This window comes from Neopsephotus bourkii, unplaced genomic scaffold (genome assembly GCF_033783945.1).
Source record: "Neopsephotus bourkii isolate Nb327-2 ecotype Australia unplaced genomic scaffold, CSIRO-AGI_Nbou_v1 NB_616, whole genome shotgun sequence".
NCBI classification, from domain to species: domain Eukaryota; kingdom Metazoa; phylum Chordata; class Aves; order Psittaciformes; family Psittacidae; genus Neopsephotus; species Neopsephotus bourkii.
Window position 1 is genome coordinate 2,847,724 of NW_026901116.1, and position 16,306 is coordinate 2,864,029.

Below are 16,306 nucleotides of genomic sequence, written 5' to 3' on the forward strand. Positions count from 1 at the left end.
ACATTAGAAGCTATTAAATATAAGCTATTAGAAGCTATTATCTTGGGACATTGAGCTGCATCATTCTGGAAATCACCTTCCTAGAAAGGAATAAGGAAGAAACAACCCATGAGGGGAATTTCACCTGGGCTTGTTTCATTTCTGACCAGAAAGGTGAGCTGGATGCGGGCTCTGTATCTCCATTGGTTATCGTGACAGGGTAATATTTATGATAGATCTCCCTGTCAGGCAGCTTAACAAATGATGATTGAATCGCAAATATCGTTATTACTCATTCCTATGAGTTACTGCAGCGCCACTGGCATGCATGGGAGGTCACAAGGCCTTTTAGTCAAAGGGCAGACTCCTTGAAGTGCCTTTTGAAACCACCTGTAGCCTGAGTACACGTTCAAAGGGAGGCTGCTGGGCTTTCAGTTTCCCTTTGGTGAAACCTTTTGTTGCCTTATGGTCATGGGATTGGGAGGAAAAGGGGGAAAACACTTACAAGAAGTGATCCTGTTTGATCTTTGCCCTTTCTCACTGTGTTTACTATCAGTAGTTTTGCTTCAGATAGGACTTGCAGTTCTATCTTTGTTCTAGGTTTATGTCAGTTTTCTCCCTCCTGCACCGGTTGTGGTTTCGCTTTTCCTCCTGGGAATGTATGGTTTTGTTTGACTGATGGAGGGCTTCTCAAGTGGGCGAGTAAATCATGGAGATTCCATATGATGCAGGGATGGGCTGGTGACACAGCATTATAGCTGAGCCCTCGTCGTACGTTTGCTTTTCTGCCTTGTAGGTAAAACGAATTAGTCACTCTCTAGTAAACAAACAGTGTGGAGGATGGAAAAGTCAGCTGGGCCGTTTGGAGCTGTTGGAATGGAATGACTTGACACTGGTATTCCCAAACTGTACTTAGTGTACTGCTCGGGGTAACACGAGTGGCTCTGGTGTTGTGTGTCACCCAGCCCAGAGCACGAGCCAAAATCAGCACTCGGATGCCCTTATGATAGTGATTCCTGGGTTAGAAAATCAGGGGAGACCTTAGAGCAGCTTCAGTGCCTAAAGGGGCTACAAGAAACCTGGAGAGGGACATTTGATAAGGGCCTGTAGTGATAGGACAAGGGGAATGATTGTAAGGTGAAAGAGGGGAGATTTAGGTTAAATATTAGGCAAAAAAGTCTTCATTATGAGGGTGCTGAGGCGCTGGCACAGGGTGCCCAGAGAAGCTGTGGCTGCCCCATCCCTGGCAGTGCTCAAGGCCAGGTTGGACACAGGGGCTTAAAGCAAGCTGCTCCAGTGGAAGGTGTCCCTGTCTGTGGCAGGGGTTGGAGCTGGATGAGCTGTAAGCTCCCTTCCAACACAAACCATTCTGTGATTCAATGAAAACCCTTCTACTAAGCTTCATAGCTTGTGTTTGCTTTTGATTTCAATTTTACCTTGACATGGGTTCTGCTAGATACCAGTGTGTGAGCAGCTCCCCCAAAGCTCTGAGCGTGTGCCAGCCTGCTGACATTCAAAGAGGCCTTTTGGCTGCAGACACGCTGTTCACGCCAGCTCCGAACCTGAGCAGGAGCGGGCAGTCTGTAAAGCACAGCTCACCCTGCAGCTTGTATCAGATGGCTCTGCACTGAAGGACTGCTGACTTCACGTGGATCACTGCTCTTTTACCAGTGTTTTTAACTCTGAGGATGAAAACCGCTGCATGAGAACGGTAAGAGGCAAAGCCTTTTGGTACTGGATGTCAGGAATGGGGTGTTTTGGAGCATGGAGGGGCACTGCACACTGCCTGGTTTTCATTCCCATTCCTGCTCTCTTTTCCAGGCAGCTGGATCCTTATTTTCCTATAAAAACCCCTTCATGTTAGGCTGTGTGTGACACTCCTAGGAATGGGGCATTATGTTGGTCATTAGGAATCTAGAGGACAGTCACTTTACGGCTTTAAATCATTATTTTGCTTGGCAGAAAGAAGGATCAATCCATCCAATAGATCCCTTTGTCAAGCCCCCCAATGCATAAGTCCAGCTTCATACAGTGTGACTGTACCCTTCTGCCCTCCTTGTGCCCACCATGAGCTCTCCTGACTTGTTTACTAGCCTCCCTTCCCCACTTGAATGTGTGTGAGCTATTTCTGTCTGGCCCTGGGAGATCTTGCTGTAGTGCAATAAACACAACAGCCCCTTCAGAAAGAGATCCTCCAAGCAATGATACCCTTTCTCTTCATGCTGGTTTCATCTCTGCCTTGCAGCTCGTGGCAATCTTCTCAGGTGGGCTGCACAAGGACATCTTTCCCCCCAGCTTTTAGGTTATGCTCTCTGACTTTTATCATTCACTTTGTATTTCATTCATAAACCTGTCATTCATGGCTTCTTCCCAGAAGGATGCTCTATTCACCGTGAAGGCCAGCTCTTCACGGACCACAAGCCAACAAAACAAGCGTCAGAGGCACAAAAAGTGCTCATTTTAGGATTTAATTGCATTTCCTTGCAACTACTCTCCAAGTACAGCACCCACATCAGCCTTACTGTCATTTCCTCCTTCTTAATGCACTGAACACTGCATTAAACATGTGCTTGTGATATATTTCAGCTTTATTCTCCCACAGGTAATTGCATTTCTCTGCAGCCTCCAAACGCCTTGCAAGGATGCCTTTGGGCTGGCTGGGCTCTGTTGCCAAATTTAAACTGCAGAAAGAGGGTAGAGCCCAGGGGACCCCAGTTACTCAGAGCTTTCTAGATTTAGTTCAAACCCTTCAAACTGCAGCCAAGCGAGCAGGGAGTCAGTGCAGTCCTGGAGCACTGTTGTTTATTTGCTACGGAGGAAATAGAAGTGCCATTCAGTAGGAATTGGCTCTCCAGCTTTCCCAGCTGCTGGATGACTAGCATCTCTCACGGGTCAGCTTCACTGTGGGAACAGGGAGCACCAGTCTGTAATTCACCGTGGCTCCTCTTTGGCTACGGACAGACATGGCCTCGATTAGAGGCAGCCCCAGGGGCAGGTATTGCTCTGTGAGATGCTGAGGAATACAGGCAGGAAATCCCAGATTCCCATCCATCCCCTCCAGATAGGTACTTCCAAGTTGCACCATCAAACTGAACCTATTTCCTCAGCATCCCAGACTCTGTCTGGTCCAGTGGGAAAGGTTGCTCATCCCAGCCAACATAACCAACCTCAATGCCAACTCCTGTCTTTCCAGATACAGCTGGTTTACAAGGGATATGGCTCTTTTCCCTGAAGTCCTTTAATTTGCAAAGCTCTGATTCCATCTGTAGGCTTGGTGGAGACCCTGAGCTAAGACCGTGGGGCATGTGTGACAGGGCACAGTTTCTGCTTCTTCCCTGTTGGCACTTCACCATGCCCAGCTTTGCCCAGCATTGCTGGCTGGGTCCTGCAGTATGCTGGATGGGAACAGCCATCCTTATGACGTGCAGGATTGGGAACCATGTTTCAAACATAGTGGTTTGTGTTGGAAGGGATCTTAAAGCTCCTCCAGCTCCAACCCCTGCCACGGGCAGGGACCCCTTCCACTGGAGCAGCTTGCTCCAAGCCCCTGTGTCCAACCTGGCCTTGAACACTGCCAGGGATGGGGCAGCCACAGCTTCTCTGGGCACCCTGTGCCAGCGCCTCAGCACCCTCACAGGGAAGAGCTTCTGCCTAAGAGCTCAGCTCAGTCTCCCCTCGGGCAGGTTCAAGCCATTCCCCTTGGCCTGTCCCTACAGGCCCTTGTCCCAAGCCCCTCTCCAGCTTTCCTGCAGCCCCTTTAGGCACTGGAGCTGCTCTAAGGTCTCCCCTTCAGGAGCCTTCTCTTCTCCAGGCTGCCCCAGCCCAGCTCTCTCAGCCTGGCTCCAGAGCAGAGCTGCTCCAGCCCTCGCAGCATCTCCATGGCCTCCTCTGGCCTCGCTCCAACAGCTCCACGTCCCTCTTGTGCTGTTGCCTCCAGAGCTGGACTACTACATGAATCCTACCATGGCTTCATCATCTGCATACTTTGCAGTGCTTTGCAGAGGTGCTTTGCAGGTATTGAATCCAGCAGGAAAGGGCAGCCAGGTCTGGAAGAAAGCAGCCTGCAGACACGGTATATCTGAAATGGAAAAGTCTGCACAGTTATCATTTAGCATGTGCTTGACGCGGGGAAAACCAACACCCCCCCACACACACACCTTGGTCTCACTCTTGTCTCCAGATGTTTTGGCTGGCTCAGCAGCCTCACCCCAGCAGTGCAGGTGAGAACCTCGGGCATGCAGCTGAGCGTGGGTTGTGTAACCTGAAAGCGCTTGAAGGCAACGTGCAGGCACCAGTTATTCCGATGACAGGCACAGTCGTTTCTCCAGACATGCAAAAGCAATTCCAGCTGGTGTTGACTGGGAAGGCTGGGGGACACGTCCCAGTGGTTTGGAGTGGGTCCTCATCCTGTGTGTTTTATGTTGCTCCCTCCTTGTCGCAAACCTTGGTTTGGAAACAGTATACAGTTCAGAAAACACACTGCTCATGGGGCTGCTGCTTGGACAAGACTTTTACCCTGCAGCTGTGGGAAAGGCATCAAACTGAGAAGCAGGAGAACCTGTTCCCTCTGCTTTAGGGCTCTGAACGCTGGCTCCCAACTTGTAACGAGTTCTGGTTTTGCTTTTCCCTGCCTTTGGGAGAGGTCGTCATTGCCAGAGGCTCGGAACCCAGACGTATTTCATAGGAACACAGCCTGGTTTGGGTTGGAAGGGACCTTAAATCCCCTCCAGCTCCAACCCCTGCCACGGGCAGGGACCCCTTCCACTAGAGCAGCTTGCTCCAAGCCCCTGTGTCCAACCTGGCCTTGAACACTGCCAGGGATGGGGCAGCCACAGCTTCTCTGGGCACCCTGTGCCAGCGCCTCAGCACCCTCACAGGGAAGAGCTTCTGCCTAAGAGCTCAGCTCAGTCTCCCCTCGGGCAGGTTCAAGCCATTCCCCTTGGCCTGGCCCTACAGGCCCTTGTCCCAAGCCCCTCTCCACTTTCTTTCTCAGTATTTATTAGTATTCAATGTAATATATCAGTATTTATTCCTTAGTGTTCAGTTATCGGTCTTTATTAGCATTTAATATATTGGTATTTCTTAGTATTATCAATATTTATTGGTATTTATTAGTACCATTGGTATATAATAGTATTTAGTACCATTGGTAATATAAAAATTGGTATTATTATATTGGTAACTTATCAGTATTTAATCAATTTCTTAGCATTTAGCCAGTATTTATTTGTATTTAATCGAATTTATTACTATCTACTAGTATTTAATGTACTTATCAGTGTTTATTTATATTTATCATGTCCGAGGGGCACTGCGGGCTAACCCTGACATCCCCAATGCCCTCCCCTTCCACGCCTGCCCTAAAGGAGCGGACGAGGCTTCACCCCCCGGGGCCTCCGCCGCTTCGGGGCCCGCCGTAGCCACCCCTTGCCCGGTCAGGCCCCAGCACCGCCGGGGGCAGGCTCTCCGCCACCCCGCAGGCCCGAAGCGGCCGCAGGAGGAGGAGGAGGAGGAGCAGGAGGAGGAGGCGGGGATCCTTGAGGCGGAGCCGGGGCGGGCCGAAGGGGAGGCGGCTGGAAAACAGGCCGGCGCTGGTTCTGTCCCCGCAGTGCCAGCAGCCGCCGCAGCCGCGCCGGGAGCCGCGCAGGGAGGGAGGGCAGCGAGGCGCTGAGGCGAGCCGGGCGGGCGGCCAGACCCCGTCCCCTCCGGCCACCGCAGAGAGAGGTACGAGGCGGGAGGGGACGGGGGAACGCGGCGGCCCCGCTGCCGGGGTTCTCCCCTCCATCGCCGGGCACAGCGAGGGCTCCTCCCCGGTTCTCCTCGGCGGCACCTGCCGCGCCCCGGCCCCCCGTCGGCATGGAGAGGCCGGCGGCCACCTCGGCTCCCCCCAGGGTACGGCCGAGGAGGGCTCCTGCGCTGCGGGGAGCAGCGGGCGGGCGCCATGGGGGGTGTTTGTGCCCCATCCCATGCCCCCGGGTTCATCCATCACCTCAGGACCGCGCTGAACCGCGTTGCTCGGCTCCGAGAGCCCATGGCGAGCTCAGGTGGACAGCGGGAGGATGGGGCTAGCCATGGGGGGGGGGGGGGAAGGACCAGCACCTCGGTGCAGGGCGATGTGTCCGGCTGCTGCGGGTTGTGCTTTCCCGTCTCCCAGGTGTTTCTATCAGGGTATCGCCTCAGCGTTTGCAGGCGGTGCCGTGAAGAAAGGTTCAAGTAGGGAAAAGTGCCCCTAACCTGGCCCGGGAGGCGGGATGGGAATTGCGGAGCCGGGAAGCCTCGCGGGTGGTTCGGGTGTTGGTGCTGCTTGTTTATACCACGCTGTTACAGTCCCGGGGGCTTTGGCAGCTCGGCCCCATCCCGTGCTTCCAGGCGCATCCATTGACTCCTCCAGAACTGCCTTTAAAACCCCCGCACTGGGTGAGGGATTGGACCTGGGGTAGCAAAACGCACAAGGGGCAATTGCCGGTTACCAAACCTGACCTCAAAATGAAGCTTTCCAGTCTCCTCAGCCATAGGAATACAGCTGATTTCCTTACTCTCTGACCGCCCCTAAATACCCTTTGCGGGGTGTATAGGCGTGCTGTCTCCAGTCCACGGCTGGGACCAGCTGTAATTGCCCTGCACATTAGATGTAAACACGAGCTTTACATGAAAGTGAAACCATATGTATAAGCTGATGCGACTCTACGCTGCGAGCCTGCACAATGGAGCTCGGAGCTCTGTCCTCAGCTCACCCTGTTGATCCACTTTTCCTTTAGCCTCTACAGCACGGTCCTGTGCCCAGTTACCAGACAGGTTTAGCGGAGGATGAGGAATCAGCCTAGCAGTGTTTTCTGCGTGTTGTGCAAGAATGCTCTGTGTTTTCAGCCTGGAACAACTGTTGTTTTATTGACTTAGTGATAACATTTTGCTCTCCGAGCCCCTTTTCCCTTTCCTAGCACTTACTAATCTTTTATGGCACTGCTGTGGAACAGATGTACGGTGCATTGCAGTGAGCAGCAAGGTCTGTAGTTTCAGCTGGCTTTGCCTCTAAACCACCCAGTTCTGCCTTTCCCTTGTACCCTGGTCATGGAGTGGGTAGCTGGACTGGGAAACTGATTAGGATGGCTACTGAGCTGGCAAAACACCAACACTCTTGGGTCTGACTCAGTTCCTGCATCCAAATCGTTGTGCTGCTGCTGCTGCAATGTTTAACTGAGTAACTAGGTTTAGAGGAGCATCTAGCTGGTATAGTGGCCAAACTGTGTGTGGAGATAGGCACAGAGGTCTGGGTGTTTGAGTCCTGAACATTCTGGCTGATGGCACTGTTGCTGCTTATCCTTCTCAGTCCTTTGGAGCAGCTGTACTGCGTTGTGCCACCCTTATTTGGAACAGTGGAGTGGATTGGGACACCACAAGCGCAGCACTCGTGTCCTGGGATCCCTTCTGCTCATCCCTGCTGTTGCTGAAGGCACTCAATGCGTTGCCCTCTCAGGCCTTCCTTTGAAGGCTCTGTTGTGTGTCTCACACCAAAATGTGCTCAAAGTGTCTTTGAAACACAGCCTTTTCCTGGGGTGGGGGAATCGCAACTGAGTTTGTGGGGATGGATGGGTTACGATGGAGTTGGGAAAGCTCTGTCAAATCACTAACATTCCTCACAAATAGGAGCTTAATGCTTTAGGGGCTCCCTACGGGACATTTTGGTCTAAAAGGTGTGATGGTGCTCTTTTACAGGTCTCCACCTCAGGCAAGCAGTGTCAGTTGGGTCTTTCACAATCCTCCATCCTCAAAAGGTAGCGGTCTCCTGCTCGTCCTCAGAACCTTGGAGGGGTGTTCCTGCAGACAGTGTGTTCCTGCTACAGAAGGGGTTTCTACCCTGCCTGAAGGGAGACTGAGCTGAGCTCTTAGGCAGAAGCTCTTCCCTGTGAGGGTGCTGAGGCGCTGGCACAGGGTGCCTAGAGAAGCTGTGGCTGCCCCATAGCTGGCAGTGTTCAAGGCCAGGTTGGACACAGGGGCTTGGAGCAAGCTGCTCCAGTGGAAGGGGTCCCTGCCTGTGGCAGGGGTTGGAGCTGGATGGGCTTTAAGGTCCCTTCCAACCCAAACCAGTCTGTGACTCTCAAAGTGTAGCTGCCTCAACCCTAGTTCCATTGCTTCGTGTTTTCTGTGACTGTCATCCCACAGAAAAATAAGCCCTTTAATGAAATCTGAGATTCTCCCAACTAATTTCCTGCTGGCCTAAATGAGGGTCTGAGGAGAACAGCCATGCTGGCTTCTGAAGTATGTGGATTTACTTACTTTGTATGACTGGGTTATATAAAAAAGAAGCTATTTTCTCTGTGCCTTTGACAAACAGTAAAATACAGCCTGATGTATTTCACAAAGCAAACTGCTGTCTCCTTCTCTCAGGAACCATAATTAACAGACCAGAAAATGGAAAAATGTAGAAATACCCTTTCCCAGTGGCCGACATTAGTCCTCTCCAGGAGTTAATAAAGTCAAGTCTATGGAAACTAAATAACTGATTCTTTTTAGCTCTGTTGGTGAGCTAAAGCATTGTGTTAGGTTGGTAAATGATAAAGAAGTATAAAGGTTGCTCCTTGGAAGTGAAGTGGGTGAAGAGTGGATTTGAACTCTTCTCAAGGCAGAGGCTAAACCTCTGGCTTAAGGATCTCTCCTGCTCTGCTTGGCTGGAAAAACTAATCTATAGCACAGCAGTGATGGGGGAGAGGGGTAGTATCCCACTACAGTGGTGAGCCAGGTGCTGTATCCTAGCTGGTGGAAGCTGGGGCTCAGATCCTCTTGCACACCAAGTGTGCTGCCAGGTCTGTGGTGAGGGAATAGCAGCATAACCATATAAAATACTAATAAATTCAACTGATCCTTTGCGTTACGGACTCCTAAGAAGTGAGTATTTAACAACTGCATGTTTAACATGTTTCCAGACCATGTTACCACCCTTGTGGCGTTCCTGTTGAAGGAACATGGAACACTTTCAGCTACCTTGATGGTGTGCTCCATTCTCACTGGCTTTTAATGTGTTGTCTTTGATGTGTCCAAGTGTAGCATGCTCTGTGTAGAGGGCACATGTATGCATAGTAATGCTGCTTGAGTTTAGAGTAGTCGCCATGGAAATTGGTTCCAAATCTTTGCTTGTTTTTTAAATCTAATGTTTCCGTGGTTTCTTTTTATTGTAAGAAAAAATTCCAGAAATAGTATGGGTGGGAATATGAACTACTTGGAAAATAAAATCATTGTGGTGATTCCAGTTAGAGTGCGTTGTGGCACCTGCATAGACTCCAGTTCAGGTGCGTTGTGGCACCTGAAGAGCGTGTTGCTGTGGTGCAGTGGTTCCATGTGATGCTCTGGAGAGTGGCTTTGTAAGAACCCAAGTTTGAGGTCCTGTGTTGGTGTCTGTGTACAGCTCTGAACATGTTTTGGGGAGCTTGTGGGGTTCAGCTCCTCCCTGTACCTCTTAGAGCCTGTAATAAAGCCTCCTGAGGTTAAGCTTGACACATACAACTAGGATCTCATTGGTTGGTGTGGCAGTGGTTTCTTCAGGGCTTTTATAACAACCTGTTCACAGGCTGAGCCTGACAGCAGCATGGCACAGACTCTGCTTTGGGAGATGCACTGTATATCCTAGAATCCCACAGTGGGTTGGGTTGGAAGGGACCTTAAAGCTCCTCCAGCTCCAACCCCTGCCACGGGCACGGACCCCTTCCACTGGAGCAGCTTGCTCCAAGCCCCTGTGTCCAACCTGGCCTTGAGCACTGCCAGGGATGGGGCAGCCACAGCTTCTCTGGGCACCCTGTGCCAGCGCCTCAGCACCCTCACAGGGAAGAGCTTCTGCCTAAGAGCTCAGCTCAGTCTCCCCTCGGGCAGGTTCAAGCCATTCCCCTTGGCCTGTCCCTACAGGCCCTTGTCCCAAGCCCCTCTCCAGGTTTCTTGTAGCCCCTTTGGGCACTGGAATACATTACTGACCTTTCCCGCTGGAGATCTTCAAGTGCAGTAGATTTCTAAAACGTGGTGTTGCTTTAGTGAGTTTTAACCGTGTCCTTGCTTTTAAGTGCAATTTATGTGTTTTGTCCTTGTGGCCACTGGAGTTTCTCTTCTGTGGCATCCTGGGCCCAGGAACAGGAGGCTGCCAGGATGGATTTGGCACTGAGGGAACTCCTGGGCTGCTCTCAAGGCCGTGAGTTAAGCTCATCAGCAGGAATGTAGTGCAGGAGGGGTCAGAAAGCCCCTCCCTGCTGCTCACACTGGAGTTTGATCCCTGAGCTATTTCAGGGTAGTTCTCTGCTAAGAGGCCATGCTTTAAGTCTCAGTAAAACAAGACAGCTATTGTTAGTGCTCTCAAATAGCTCCAAACTGTGGTGGCTGGAGCTCCCAGGGCCTGAGGGGAACAGATTTGCAGCCCTCGAGTAGTGATTTACACAGGGCGTTGGGTGACACATATTCCTCTTCATAGCTCTTTTCCACATCGTCCTCTGAGACCACATTTATCTCACTCCTGATGTAGGAGGATGGAGGGAGAGAGCTGGAGGCCCCATAGCAGACCAGTGACAGCATAGAGGTCGCAGTAAGAGAGGCAGATTCTCAGCTATGAGAGACCTGAACTGACATAAATAAAGACAATAAAGCTTAGGGGGAACCTTTGGGTTTGGGCACTTGCATTTCTTTCTGTTTAAAGGGCTGAAAAGTCTTTATAATGGCTTAAAAATGTCACTAAAATCTGGGGTTGTGCCTCCTGAGTTCAAAGGCAGGAACTACCTTTTAAAGCATAAGACAGTATTTGGTTTCCTGGCTGATGAAGCAGAGAACTAAATGGAGGTGGGTAACTCCTGAAGAATGGAGAGTTATTCATTTCTTCATCATTCATTCCTCTGCATAAAGCCAGCCTCTTCTGTAGTGCCTCCTCTAGGTTTAGCTGGGTGGCATTTCACAGCGTAGGTTGTGGCATGCTTGGAATGACTGAAGTATTGGACAGGATATGGTGGTGTTTGCACACTGAGGAGAGAGGGGAAGAAAAACACGTTGATTTGGATCATTTCTGCTCTGAAGTACCTACCTGAGCTACCTTGAGTTAATGGATCCAGAAAATACCTTGCGGCAAGCTAAGCAGGTAGTCCTGGCCTGTCCCTAAACTGGGAATTGCATAGAATGGAGTTTCTTTGCCTTCATAAGACCGCTATTCAATTGATTGATTGGCAGGTGGGGAATGGTTTTTCTCCCAGAGAGATTGCACAGATTTGGAGCACATTAACCCCAAGTTTCTGTTGGACAGACATGCATTTAGTCTGAAACTGAATTGAAAGGTCTTCCGTCCCATGGGCATGCGTGTTCCAGGATGTAGGTGTAACCTCCTGCTTTGATCTGCAGTCTTCTTCCGACGGGATTTTCTGTTTTGGAATTGGTCACAGTTGTGATCCCAGAGCACTGACAGGGACAGAGCCGGGCTGGTTCAACCTGGAGAAGGGAAAGGTCCTTAAGGGGAGACCTTAGAGCAGCTCCAGTGCCTAAAGGGGCTGCAGGAAAGCTGGAGAGGGGCTTGGGACAAGGCCCTGTAGGGACAGGCCAAGGGGAATGGCTTGAACCTGCCCCAGGGGAGACTGAGCTGAGCTCTTAGGCAGAAGCTCTTCCCTGTGAGGGTGCTGAGGCGCTGGCACAGGGTGCCCAGAGAAGCTGTGGCTGCCCCATCCCTGGCAGTGTTCAAGGCCAGGTTGGACACAGGGGCTTGGAGCAAGCTGCTCCAGTGGAAGGGGTCCCTGCCCATTGCAGGGGTTGGAGCTGGAGAAGCTTTAAGCTCCCTTCCAACCCAAACCAGGCTGGGATTCTGTTACTGCCAGGCAGATGTGCACCATTAGCCTGTCTGGTAAGCCTTTGGTTGAACTCCTCAAAGTCCTATATCCTTTTGGAAAGCCTGGGGAGCTGGAAGGAGCATCTCTTTGCAATACATTGGCTTCAGCAGTGAAACGGTGAGATATTTTCCCTATTCCATCCTATCTCTGCCTGCTGTTTCCTCTCTTGCGTAACTCCTCACCCGTGCTGGGGCACAGCTTTACGGGTGGCTTAGGCTTCTGGTGAGAAGGTTTGTCCTATTCTCATGTATGCTGTGGTGTGAGTGTGAGTGAGCGATCTTGATCACGCAGCCCACGCTCTTGCAGCACATTATTACTTGCTTTCATAGGGTTATTTTTCAGTTGGATCCAAGCCCTGCCTGGTCCCGTGGCTGCTGCTGTCAGCACTCCACACACAGCCGGGGCTGCCCTTCTTAAGGACAGTGTGATCTTGGATCTAAGTTTCCTGGGATTACAAAACTATGCCTCTGGATGTGTACTTAAAAAGCCACACAGACATACACACACAAGTGGGTGTTTCTGCCTTGCACCACTTCTGTCACCTTGCTCGCTGTGTGCTTCCATAGAATCAATGCATTCCATGGACAGACGTGACTGAGAGCAAGGAGATTCACAAGGATGAGCCAGGAGGAACTGTGGGGGGGCACACAAAGAAGCAGAAGCTCCTAACACCCCTTTGCTGCTGAAGCTGATAGGTCAAGTGTCAACCCAGAGATAAAGGTTAGTATTTGGGGCTTGCAGTTTACACTCTGCTGCTTGGATGGTCTGAACTTGTAGAACACTGTGTACCCTTGGTGCTTACAGAAGCACACAGCTTCCAGTACCGTAGTAAACTAAATGTGTAGTAGCTAAATGAAATGTCCCCTTTATAGTCACACCGTTGCTCCAGCTATACAATAGTATCTGGTGCCTCTGTCTGGACTTGAAAGAGAGCTTGACAAAGGGCTGAATGTGACCCTGGCCTTCAGAGTTAAGCACTGGGTCATTACCCTTTCTATTCCCTGATCCCCTTGGTGTGGGATTCCGGAGTGTGGCTGGCCCCCTGGGGGATAGGGATTGTTAGGAAGGGCTCCCAGGTTTTAAAGAGAGCACTGCATAAAGTCAGCTTTGCTCTCAGCACCTGGGCAAGGTGGTCGGAAGCGCTTGGAGAGGCTGCAGGCCTTGGTCGATGCTAACTTGGCTTTTGTGCATGAGGAGTTTAGCTCCCGGTGGAGCAGCGGGACAGGCAGAGCTGGAGGGGAGGTGGGAGTCTGGATCTGCAAGCTTTGTTCTTAGAGAAGCACAGGCGTTTTGCTCAGGGCTTCCCCAGGACATGAAAGGGATCCACTTCTGAGGATCTTACACATGAAAATGTTCCAGGCAGGAACAGAAGAAAGGCCTGAAGGGAACTAAAGAGAGAGAGGCTGCAGGGTGAGATGTGAAGGAGGTAAAATGGGAGTGAAAGTGCAGGTGGGCTCCTGTTCACAGCCATCCCTGTGCTGTGGGACGTGAGAGGGACTGTCCCAGTGGGAAGCTGTGCTGGGGAGCTCCTGTTTTGCCAGGCTGGTTGGTTGTGCCATCTCTGTGTGGATGGATCTTACAGCATTGCTCTGGCAGGTTACAGAAGTACTCGGGAAGCTTCTGTTCTCTGGAGCTGCTCCTGAGATGTTCTGTGTCATGTTCCTGTTACAAGCAAGGCCAGAAGGGTCCTTCATAAACTGTCTAATGTGACCTCCTGCCCCAAGACTGGGTCAGCTCTATCTGACCTTTCCCAGCAGGTATTTGCCCAACACAGCTGTTAAAAGCCTCCAATGATGGACTATCCCCACCTCCGTGGGTGAGCCTGTGAAGTCCTTTATTGTTCTTAACATTACCAGGATTTTCCTAGTTTCTGACTTCCATTTCTTGTGCTGCACTTGAAAATTGCTGACCCCTTGTCCTTTTGTTACTGTACAGAGAGTGTGGTTCAGTGCTCTGCAGCAGAATTAGGGAATGCTTGGGCCCTGTCCGTGATAGAATCCTAGAGTAGTTTGTGTTGGAAGGGACCTTAAAGCTCACCCAGCTCCAGCCCCTGCCACAGGCAGGGACCCCTTCCACTGGAGCAGCTTGCTCCAAGCCCCTGTGTCCAACCTGGCCTTGAACACTGCCAGGGATGGGGCAGCCACAGCTTCTCTGGGCACCCTGTGCCAGCGCCCCAGCACCCTCACAGGGAAGAGCTTCTGCCTAAGAGCTCAGCTCAGTCTCCCCTTGGGCAGGTTCAAGCCATTCCCCTTGGCCTGCCCCTCCAGGCCCTTGTCCCAAGCCCCTCTCCAGCTTTCCTGCAGCCCCTTTAGGCACTGGAGCTGCTCTAAGGTCTCCCCTTCAGGAGCCTTCTCTTCTCCAGGCTGCCCCAGCCCAGCTCTCTCAGCCTGGCTCCAGAGCAGAGCTGCTCCAGCCTTCACAGCATCTCCATGGCCTCCTCTGGCCTCGCTCCAACAGCTCCACGTCCCTCTTGTGCTGCTGCCCCAGAGCTGGATCAGGGCTGCAGGGGGGGTCTCCCCAGAGCACAGCAGAGGGGCAGGATCCCCTCCCTGAGCTGCTGCTCACGCTCTGGGGGTGCACTCAGCACAGGGGGGTTCTGGGCTCAAGCACACACTAATGTTGGGTCATGGGGAGCTTGTCCTCACCCAACACCCCAAGTCCTTCTCCTCAGGGCTCTCTTGAGCTGCAGAGCCCCAGACTTGCCTGCAGTGCTCCATCTGGTACCTTCCTCTACTGAGCTCACAGACACAACTGTATGACTGACTTTGAGGTACGATGGATACACTTCTTCTCTTCCTGACACCAACACAGTGTGTTTGTCCTGGCAGGTTTCATTAAGTCTCTGTCTCTTTATCCTCCATAAAAACAAGGCACGTGCTCTTCAGGAGCCCTTTCCCACAGGGATGTGTTATGGATCTTCCCAGGCTGTTCCAGAACAGAACAAGGTGAAGGTCTTTGCGAGCTGCTCTCCCCAAGGCTTTCCCCAGGACCTGCTTGGGCAGTTGTGCTTTCCTGAGCTGACCTTCCAGCTGTGGTTCACAAGTGACCTTCTGCCTCCCTGCACTGGGTATGCTCTGTGCGTCTGATTGTACATACTGCTACTTGTTTCTGTGAAGGATACAGTTATTCCTGCGTTCCTGAAGCTGGTGAAGCTGATTCTGAGAGGAGAGGTTGCATTTAAACATAAAACAGGATAGAAAATGCAGAAGGTAAGCATTAGAAACATTACGTGCTAAAATAAACTGAGTGACAACCCACCCAGCATTAGAAGAGCATTTGGCCGTTTGCTTGAAGGTGATTGTTGTTTGATTGTTGTAATTTCAGGAAGATTATCCCAAATGGCTGTGCAGTGATGGGGACTGATGTGACTGCTGCTGGTCTTGTGGGTGCAGTGAATTTGGGAACTGCGGCTTCCAGGTGAATAGGTGTCCATGTTGCACAAAGCACCAGTTTGCATTCACTGACCTTCTTGTACCCTGTTTTCTGTGTTGGCAGGTTTTAGAGGGGTCATTTTACAGGATATTTGGGGAAAGTTTAATTTGAACTGTATTGAAGTACATCACTTTATCTTGGGGAAGAAAAACCCCACTTGTTTGTGTTATTACAGGCATTTCCTGCAGATCTATTAACACCTCTTACACCCCTTCTGTGGGAGAGAGTGGGAAGTGCGTGTGATAGGCACGTCTGCATACAGAGAGCCTTTGTCCTGTGACAACTGGAGAAGCTAGCACCAAAATGAAGGCTGGTCTGGACAGGTTTGAAACACCTCTTGGCATGGACTCGTGTTTACTGTGGTGGGAAGAGCAGGTAGGGAGGAGCAGTCTGGATTGTGTTTGAACTATCAGCATGTATCTCCTTTGAATCCCTCTCAGTTGCCTTGCAGAGCTTTGGTATGAAAACTTGTGTGATGTGAATCTCCAGTTTCTCTTATTTCAAACAGCAGTGAAAGCTTTAGTGTTGCTTGCATTTTTTTCTCCCTTAATTACAGCTACAGGGATCTCTAGTCATGTGGAAAGTATTTTATTGGCAGCTTTTGAGTCTAAAGTACTTGTTATCACTGAACAGGTATAGAGTGCTGTAGGTTACTGGGCAGAATCCCTTCCTCAGGTTTTCTAGATAACAGTGTCTTAGAACTGAAGAGTAATATGGTTTGCATGGGATATCTGGAGCTCTTGTTTGACCTCCTGCTCTAAGCAGGGCCAGAATCAAAGGCAGGTTTCTTATGAATGCTTCTGATCATGTTTCAGACCTTTTCCAGGCTGTGTGGCAGGTTTATGCCATGCTTAAACATGCTTATGTTCTCACCGTGAGGAATGTTATCCCCTTGTGTGATTTTAAGCTGAAAGAGGGGAGATTGAGGTTAGATGTAAGCAAGAAGCTCTTCCCTGTGAGGGTGCTGAGGCACTGGCACAGGGTGCCCAGAGAAGCTGTGGCTGCCCCATCCCTCAAGGCAGTGCTCAAGGCCAGGTTGGACACAGGGGCTTGGAGCA

At 51.1% G+C, this 16,306-nt stretch overlaps 1 protein-coding gene across 3 annotated transcripts in view; it reads left to right on the forward strand.

Annotated features, from left to right (window-relative positions):
* Nucleotides 1-1,597: 1,597 nt before the first annotated feature.
* The window catches only part of SMOX (spermine oxidase), a 58,616-nt gene continuing 43,907 nt past the window's right edge, over nt 1,598-16,306 (forward strand). For 2 of the 3 annotated variants that reach the window (XM_061351983.1, XM_061351985.1), the window contains exon 1: nt 5,547-5,703. The gene's annotated coding sequence lies outside the window, so the exon portion shown is untranslated. Of the gene's footprint in view, nt 1,691-5,546; nt 5,704-16,306 lie in introns of those variants that run through there. The other variant, XM_061351984.1, reaches the window with a different exon arrangement.